The sequence below is a fragment of the Oenanthe melanoleuca genome, chromosome Z (genome assembly GCF_029582105.1).
Source record: "Oenanthe melanoleuca isolate GR-GAL-2019-014 chromosome Z, OMel1.0, whole genome shotgun sequence".
Taxonomy (NCBI): Eukaryota; Metazoa; Chordata; class Aves; order Passeriformes; family Muscicapidae; genus Oenanthe; species Oenanthe melanoleuca.
Genome location: NC_079362.1, coordinates 18,492,061 through 18,500,624, shown reverse-complemented (window position 1 = coordinate 18,500,624; position 8,564 = coordinate 18,492,061). Strand labels below are relative to the sequence as shown.

Below are 8,564 nucleotides of genomic sequence, written 5' to 3'. Positions count from 1 at the left end.
CTTAACCCCAAACCTCTTATTTTCATGCCAACCCCCCATTTTTTTACCCCCAAACCCCATTTCAAACCCCCAACCCCCATTTTTAAACCCCTAAATCTGTTTTTTTTATTCCCAAAACCCATTTTATACCCCCAAACCCCACTTTTTCCCCCAAACCCCCATTATTTTTACCCCCAAACCCCATTTTTTCCCAACCCCCCAGTTTTTACCCCCAAACCCCCAATTTTTTTTATACCAAACCCCCTTTATAAATCTGTAAACCAAATTTTTACCCCAAACCCCATTTTTAACCCCCAAACCCCATTTTTAAACCCCTAAATCTGTTTTTTTCTTTGATTCCCAAACCCTATTTTTCCCCCAACCCCCCATGTTTTTTACCCCAACCCCATTTTTTTAACCCCAAAACCCCCAAAATGCCATTTTTTCACCCCCAAACCCCAGGAGGAGAACATCTGCCTGCACTGGGCGTCGTTCACGGGCAGCGCCGAGATCGCCGAGGTTCTGCTGAACGCGCAGTGCGACCTGCACGCCGTGAACTTCCATGGGGACACCCCCTGCACATTGCAGCCAGGGAGAGCTACCACAACTGTGTCAGGTATTGGGGCTGGGGGCTCTGGGGGGCTTCAGAGGGGTCACAGGGGTCACAGGGGTCTGGGGGCTTCAGGGGAGTCAGGGGACACAGGATATGGGGACACCCCCCTGCACATTGCAGCCAGGGAGAGCTACCACGACTGTGTGAGGTGAGAGGGAATTGGGGCTGGGAGCTTTGGGGATCCCCGAATTTGGGGAGGGGTCTGTGAACTTAAGGAGGGGTCTCTCTCAATTAGAGGAGGAGTCTCTGATTTGAGGAGGGGTCTCTCTCTGTCAATTTGAGAAGGGGGTCCCTGAATTCGGGGAGGGGTTTCTCAATTTGAGTTGGGGTCTTTCTTTCAATTAGAGGAGGGGTCTCTCTCTAATTTGAGTGGGGGTCTCTCCCCCACAGCCTGTTCCTGTCCCGGGGGCTCCACTGATGGAACTGGGGAATCCCGTGATGGGATCTGGGGGGGATTTTGGGGATCCCTGAATTAGAAGAGGGCTTTCTCTTTCAATTTGAGTTGGGGTCTCTAATTTGAGTTGAGGTCTCTTATTAGAGTGGGGGTCTCTCTTTTGAGGAGGGGTCTCTAATTTGGGTGGGGGGTTCTCTCCCCCCCAGCCTGTTCCTATCCCGTGGTGCTGACCCCGAGCTGCGGAACAAGGAGGGCGACTCCCCCCTGGACCTGACCCCCGAGCGCTCCGAGGTTTGGGTCGCGCTGCAGCTCAACAGGAAACTGAGGCTGGGGGCGGCGGGCAGGGCGCTGCACACCGAGCGCATCGTCAGCAGGTGGGCTTGGGGAATTTTGGGGGAGTTTTTGGGAATTTTTTGGGGATTTTTTGAGATTTTTGGGGATTTTTTGGGGTTTTTTCTGATTTTTGGGGTTTTTTTTCCGATTTTTTTGTGATTTCTTGGGTGGTTTTTTGGGGGGGCTGTGTCCCAAATTGAGGCTGGGGGCTGCACACCGAGCACATCATCAGCAGGTGGGCTTGGGGATTTTTGGGAATTTTTTTGGGAATTTTTGGAAATTTTGGGGGGTTTTTGTGATTATTTTTTTCGATTTTTTTACCATTTTTCAGCATTTTTTTGTGAGGGGTTTGGGGCGGTTTTGGGGCTTTGAGTCCCAAATTGAGGCTGGGGGCTGCACACTGAGCATATCATCAGCAGGTCTGGGGTCCTCACACGTTCTTGGGGTTTTGGGAATTTTTGGGAAATTTTGGGGGGGATTTTTTGGGATTTTTTTTTGCAATTTTTAATGATTTTTTTGGGGATTTTTTGCGGTTTTTTGGGTGGGATTTTTGGGGGTTTTTTTGGGATTATTTTTGCAATTTTTTTACGTGGTTTTTTTTTTTTTTTTTTTTTTTTGTGCAATGTTCTGGCTGGACTGGGGATTTCTCTGGTTCTGGGCGGATTTTGGGTTATCCCGGCTGGATTTTGGGTTATCCTGGGTGGATTTTGGGTTGTCCTGGTTGGATTTTGGGTTATCCTGGGTGGATTTCCATGGGAATTTTTCCCATTTCTGGCCAGATTTCCGTGGGGATTTCTCTGATTTTGGGTTGTCCTGGGTGGATTTTGGGTTGTCCTGGGTGGATTTCCATCGGGATTTCTCTGATTCTGGATGGATTTTGGGTTGTCCTGGGTGGATTTTGGGTTATCCTGGGTGGGTTTTGGGTTGTCCTGGGTGGATTTTGGGTTATCCCGGCTGGATTTTCGGTTACCCTGGGTGGGTTTTCTGTGGGAATTTTCCCATTTCTGGCTGGATTATCGTGGGGAGTTTTCTGAATTTAGATTATCCTGGGAGGATTTTGGGTGGTCCTGGTTGGATTTTGGGTTATCCTGGGTGGATTTCCATGGGAATTTTTCCCATTTCTGGCCAGATTTTCGTGGGGATATCTCTGATTTTGGGTTGTCCCGGGTGGATTTTGGGTTATCCCGGGAGGATTTTGGGTTATCCCGGGAGGATTTTGGGTTATCCTGGGTGGATTTCAGTGGGAATTTTCCCATTTCTGGCCGGATTTCCGTGGGGATTTCTCTGATTTTGGGTTTTCCTGGGTGGGTTTTGGGTTACCCTGGGTGGGTTTTCTCAGGGATTTTTCCATTTCTGGCCAGATTATCGTGGGGATTTTTCTGAATTTGGGTTATCCTGGGTGGATTTTGGGTTGTCCTGGTTGGATTTTGGGTTATCCTGGGTGGATTTCCATCGGGATGTCTCTGATACTGGATGGATTTTGGGTTATCATGGGTGGATTTTGGGTTGTCCTGGGTGGATTTCCATCGGGATTTCTCTGATTCTGGCTGGATTTTGGGTTATCCCGGCTGGATTTTGGGTTATCCTGGCTGGATTTTGGGTTATCCCGGCTGGATTTTGGGTTATCCTGGGTGGATTTCCATGGGAATTTTTCCATTTCCATGGGAATTTTTCCCTTTCTGGCTGGATTTCCGTGGGGATTTCTCTGATTTTGGATTGTCCTGGCTGGATTTTCAGTGGGATTTCTCTTGTTCTGGGTGGATTTTGAGTTATCCTGGGTGGTTTTTGGGTTATCCTAGGTGGATTTTGGGTAATCTTGGGTGGATTTCAGAGGGAATTTTCCCATTTCTGGGTGGATTTTGGGTTATCCTGGTTGGATTTTGGGTTATCCTTGATGGATTTTGGCTTATCCTGGGTGGATTTCTGTGGGAATTTTCCCATTTCTGGCTGGATTGGGGATTTCTCTGGCTCTGGTGTCCGCAGGGACGTGGCTGGGATTGCACTGGGATTTTCCCATTTCTGGGTGGATTTTGGGTTATCCTGCCTGGATTTCCACTGGGATTTCTCTGGTTCTGGGTGGATTTTGGGTTATCCTGGGTGGATTTCCTGGGAATTTTTCCATTTCCATGGGAATTTTTCCCTTTCTGGCCGGATTTCCGTGGGGATTTCTCAGATTTTGGGTTATCCTGGGTGGATTTTGGGTTATTCTGGGTGGATTTTCACTGGGATTCCTCTGATCCTGGTTGGATTTTGGGCTATCCTGGGTGGATTTCAGTGGGAATTTCGGGGTGCCCCCCCTGACCCCCCTGGTGGCCGCAGGGACGTGGCCCGTGGCCACGAGAACGTGCCCATCCCGAGTGTGAACAGCGTGGACGAGGAGCCGTGTCCGCAGGATTACAAATACATGGCAGAGAACTGCGAGAGCTCCACCATGAACATCGACCACAACATCACCCACCTGCAGGTACGGAGAACTGGGGAGACTGGTGGGGAACTGGGGGGACTGGAGGGACTGGGAGGGGATTGGGAGACGATCTGGGGACACTGGGGGGACTGGGAGGGACTGGGATGGGATTGGGAGGGACTAGGAGGGACTGGGAGGGGATTTGGGATCTCCACCATGAACATCGACCACAACATCACCCACCTGCAGGTTCGGGGCCCTGGGGGGACTGGGGAGGACTGGGGGGGACTGGGATGGACTGGGAGGGACTGGGGGGGACTGGGAGAATTTTGTGTTAATTTTAGGTGAATTTTAGGATAATTTTTGTGTTAATTCTGGGATAAATTTTGGGTGATTTTTGGGTAAATTTTGTGTGATTTTTTGGGATAATTTTTGAGTGAATTTTGGGTTAATTTTGTATGATTTTTGTGTTAATTTTGTGTTAATATTGGGTGAATTTTGTGTTAATATTTGGGTAAATTTTGTATGAGTTTTGTGTGAAGTTTGTGTGATTTTTGGGTTAACCCTGGGTAAATTCTGGGTGAATTTTGTGATAATTTTGTGATAAATTTTGGGTAAATTTTGTGTTAATTTTGGAATAATTTTTGGTGAATTCTGGGATAATTTTGGGTACATTCTGGGTGAATTCTGGGATAATTTTGGGTAAATCTGGGATAATTTTTGTGTGAATTTTGGGAGATTTTGGGATAATTTTTGTGTTAATTTAGTGTGAATTTTGTGTGAATTTTTTGTGATTTTTGTGTTAATCCTGGGTAAATTCTGGGTGAAATCTGGGATAATTTGGGGTAAATTGGGGGTGATTTTTGTATTAATTCTGGGCTGAATTTTGGGTGGATTTTGGGTGATTTTGGGTGATTTCTGCCCCCAGCACTGCACCTGCCAGGACGATTGCTCCTCCTCCAACTGCCTGTGCGGGCAGCTCAGCATCCGCGGCTGGTACGACAAGGTGAGGGGGGTCCCCAAAAACCCCTGGGAAAGGGGGGGACCCCAAATCCAAAACCAGCCCAAAAATAGAAACACAGAGCACCCCAAAAATACCCTGGGAAAGGGAGGCATCCCAAATCCAAAAACAGCCCAAAAATACCTGGGAAAGGGGGGGGACCCCAAAAATAGACACAGAGCACCCCAAAAACCCCTGGGAAAGGGAGGGAGCCCTAATCCAAACACAGCCCAAAAACAGACACAAAACACCCCAAAAACACCTAGGAAAGGGGAGGGACCCCAAAATCCAAGCACACCCCAAAAACTGGCACAGCACCCCAAAAATAGACAAAAAATACCCCCAAAAATACCCTGGGAAAGGGGAGGGACCCCAAAACCAAACACACCCCAAAAATAGACACAAAGCACCCCAAAAACACCTAGGAAAGGGGAGGGACCCCAAAATCCAAAAACACCCCAAAAGGAGACACAGAACATCCCCAAAATGCACCAAAAAAACCACAAAACATCCTAAAAATCGACACAGAACACCCCAAAAAATAGACACAGAGCACCCCAAAAATAGACACAAAAATGGACTCAAAAATAGACACAAAACACCCCCAAAATAGACAAAAAACACCTCAAAAATACCCCAGAAATAGACACAGAACACCCCAAAAATAGACACAAAACGTGCTAAAAATGCCCCAAAAATTTACAAAAATCACCCCCAAAAATAGACACAAATCACCCCAAAAATAGAACACCCCAGCTGTTTTGGGGTGATTTTGGAGGTATTTTTAAAGGTAGTTTTGGGCTGATTTTGCAGTGTTGGGGGTGTTTTGGGGTGATTTTGGGTTATTTTTGGGGTGGTTTTAAGCTGTTTTTGGGGTTATTTTGGGATATTTTTTGTGTGTGTTTTTGGGGTTGTTTTTAGGCTGTTTTAAGGCTATTTTTGGGCTGTGTTTTTAAGCTGGTTTTGGGGCTGGTTTTAGACGGTTTTTAGGCTGTTTTTGGGGGTGTTTTTGGGGCTGTTTTTGGGCTGTTTTCAGGCAGTTTTTGGGCTGTTTTTAGGCTGGTTTAGGGTGTTTCAGTGCCCTTTCCCCCCAGGACGGGCGGCTGCTGCAGGAGTTCAATAAAATCGAGCCCCCCCCGATCTTCGAGTGCAACCAGGCCTGCATCTGCTGGAGGAGCTGCAAGAACCGCGTGGTGCAGAGCGGCATCAAGTGAGCCCCAAAAAAACCCCAAAAACTGAACCCCAAAAACCCCAAAACTGACTCAGAAACCCCAGAGAACTGCGTGGTGCAGAGCAACATCCAGTGAGCCCCAAAAAAACCCCAAAAACCGACCCTAAAACCCCAAGAACTGAACCCCAAAACTGACCCAGAACTGCACCCCACAAACCCCCAAAACCCCAGAGAACCGTGTGGTGCAGAGTGGCATCAAGTGAGCCCCAAAATCCCCCAAAACACCCCAAATTCTGAACCCCAAAATCCCCAAAAACTGAACCCTCAAAACCCCAAAAACTGAACCCCCAAAACCCCCAAAAACTGAACCCCTAAAAACCCCAAAAACTGAACCCCAAAAACCCCAAATTATGAACCCCAAAAACCCCAAAACTGAGCCAGAAACCCCATAGAACTGCGTGGTGCAGAGCGGCATCAAGTGAGCCCCAAATACCCCAAATTCTGAACTCAAAAACTCCAAAATCCTGAAATCCTGAACCCAAAAACCCTAAAAACTGACCCAGAAACTGCCCCAAAAATCCCAAAATTCTGAACCTCAAAACTCCAAAAACCCCAAATTCTGAACCCCAGAAATCCCAAAAACTGACCCAAAACTAAACCCCAAAAACCCCAAAAACTGACCCAGAAGCCCCAGAGAACTGCATGGTGCAGAGTGCCATCAAGTGAGCCCCAAAAAACCCCCAAATTCTGAACGCCAAAAATCCCAAAAACTAAACCCCAAAAACCAAAAAACTGACCCAGAAACTGCCCTAAAAACCCCAGAGAACTGCGTGGTGCAGAGCGACATCAAGTGAGCCAAAAACCCCAAAAACTGACCCGAAAACCCCAAAAACCTGAAATCCTGAACCCCAAAAACTGGCCCAAAACTACCCCTAAAACCCCCAAACCCCCACAGAACCGCGTGGTGCAGAGCGGCATCAAGTGAGCCCCAGAGAGGTGCCACGCCCCAGAGAGGTGCCACACCCCAGAGAGGTGCCACATCCCAGAGAGGTGCCACACCCCAGAGATGTCCCACGCCCCAGAGATGTCCCACTCCCCAGAGAGGTGCCACACCCCAGAGAGGTGCCACTCCCCAGAGAGGTGCCACACCCCCAGAGATGTCCCACACCCCAGAGAGGTGCCACACCCCAGAGAGGTGCCACACCCCAGAGATGTCCCACACCCCAGAGAGGTGCCACTCCCCTGTTTCCCTGCTCCTGTCACTGTGCTCAGGTCGGGTCCCTGCGCTCCCCAGAGGCCTCTTATGAGCAGCCAGTTGACGAGGCAGGAAGCCCCACCCCATTCCTGCCTGACTCACAAGGGAATCAATATTTATACAGAGACCTAATTGTTGTTCAGGTAAATTTACAGTGGGCCTTTGGCATTTAAATGCAGATATTGATAAGAGATATTGGACTTGTGTGACATAATGGTCCAGGTAAAAATTTGTCACAGAAGGAGAATTTTACATAAAGTAGCAGAATGGGCATTTGTGTTGGCTTGTTTGAAATATTTGAGAGTATTAGACAAGAACCTCTTGATGCCTCTGAAAACTTCTGTACAGAAAATGGAGGAATTCCAGCAGATATTGTTACCCAGCTTTGCCTGGAAGTCTAGAAAACACCCTTGAAGGTACATTTTTATTCACCTCACTGATTTTTTTCCTTGAGCTGTCCTTTGCTCCAGTGCTCCAGTGAATCAATGTGCTCTTTGTGAAAGTGAAAGGAGAGATCAGACCCTGGGTTCTAAGGCAGAGTCGGTTTATTTCAGTTTGGGCTGGATGTCCCAGAGAGGGACCCTGACCAAAAAAATCCCTGGACCTTTGTTACCCTGCAATCTGTGCACCCATCCTTCTCACACTCATCAGGTGCCCTGCATGAGCCTCTTAGTATTATGGTGATTTATGGTCTGGGGTCTTCTAACACCTCACTGGATTCTCCATGTTCGTGTGTCATTAACTGCTCTTATCTTACTGCTTGGGGAAGTCTTGGGGCCCTCCAGGGTCTCAGTCCTTGTTTGAAGAAAATATTTTTTTTTTGTTTTCTCCCCTGCTTAGCCATTTTTTCTTATGACACAGAGTTCGTTTAAAGTTCACCTATGCTAATGTTTGAACAAGGCCCTCTCCTGCTAAGGTGAAAGCAAGTTACAATTAAACCTACACAGATAATTTCTAATATTCTATAAGTAAGTGTATTTTAATCCCCAACAATAAACTCCTAGTTTACATCTAGCACCTGGTTTACAGTGCAATTTCTTCCTATCTCAAGGCCACACAAGTCATCACAGCACCCTTGTTTGTTGGCTTCTTCCCTTTTACTAGAGCTCTTGGTGCTTCTGGTTGAGTTAGTCTGGTGTATGTCGTTCATGTTACTCTCTATTCTGCTTCATGAATATTAGTGTATGGCTGCCTCTGATAGTATTAAACACTTCAAAATAAATTTGTATTTTGCATATGGGCAAAACCTGACACTCACTAGGCAATGAAAGAGCAATAGCATGCCTTATATCTTAAGAGTGTCAACAGAATTTTGACTAGATTACTTTTACTAGCTGACTTTGCTTTCAAACAGGAGTCTGTCCTAATTATCCTTGTTGAGCACACTGGTTTGCAACTGCTGTTCTTGCACTGCA

General features: G+C 47.2%; 1 pseudogene; it reads left to right on the top strand.

The window, feature by feature from the left end:
- LOC130265425 (histone-lysine N-methyltransferase EHMT2-like) overlaps positions 1-5,937 on the top strand; it is a 45,743-nt pseudogene extending 39,806 nt beyond the window's left edge.
- The last annotated feature ends 2,627 nt before the right edge of the window (positions 5,938-8,564 follow it).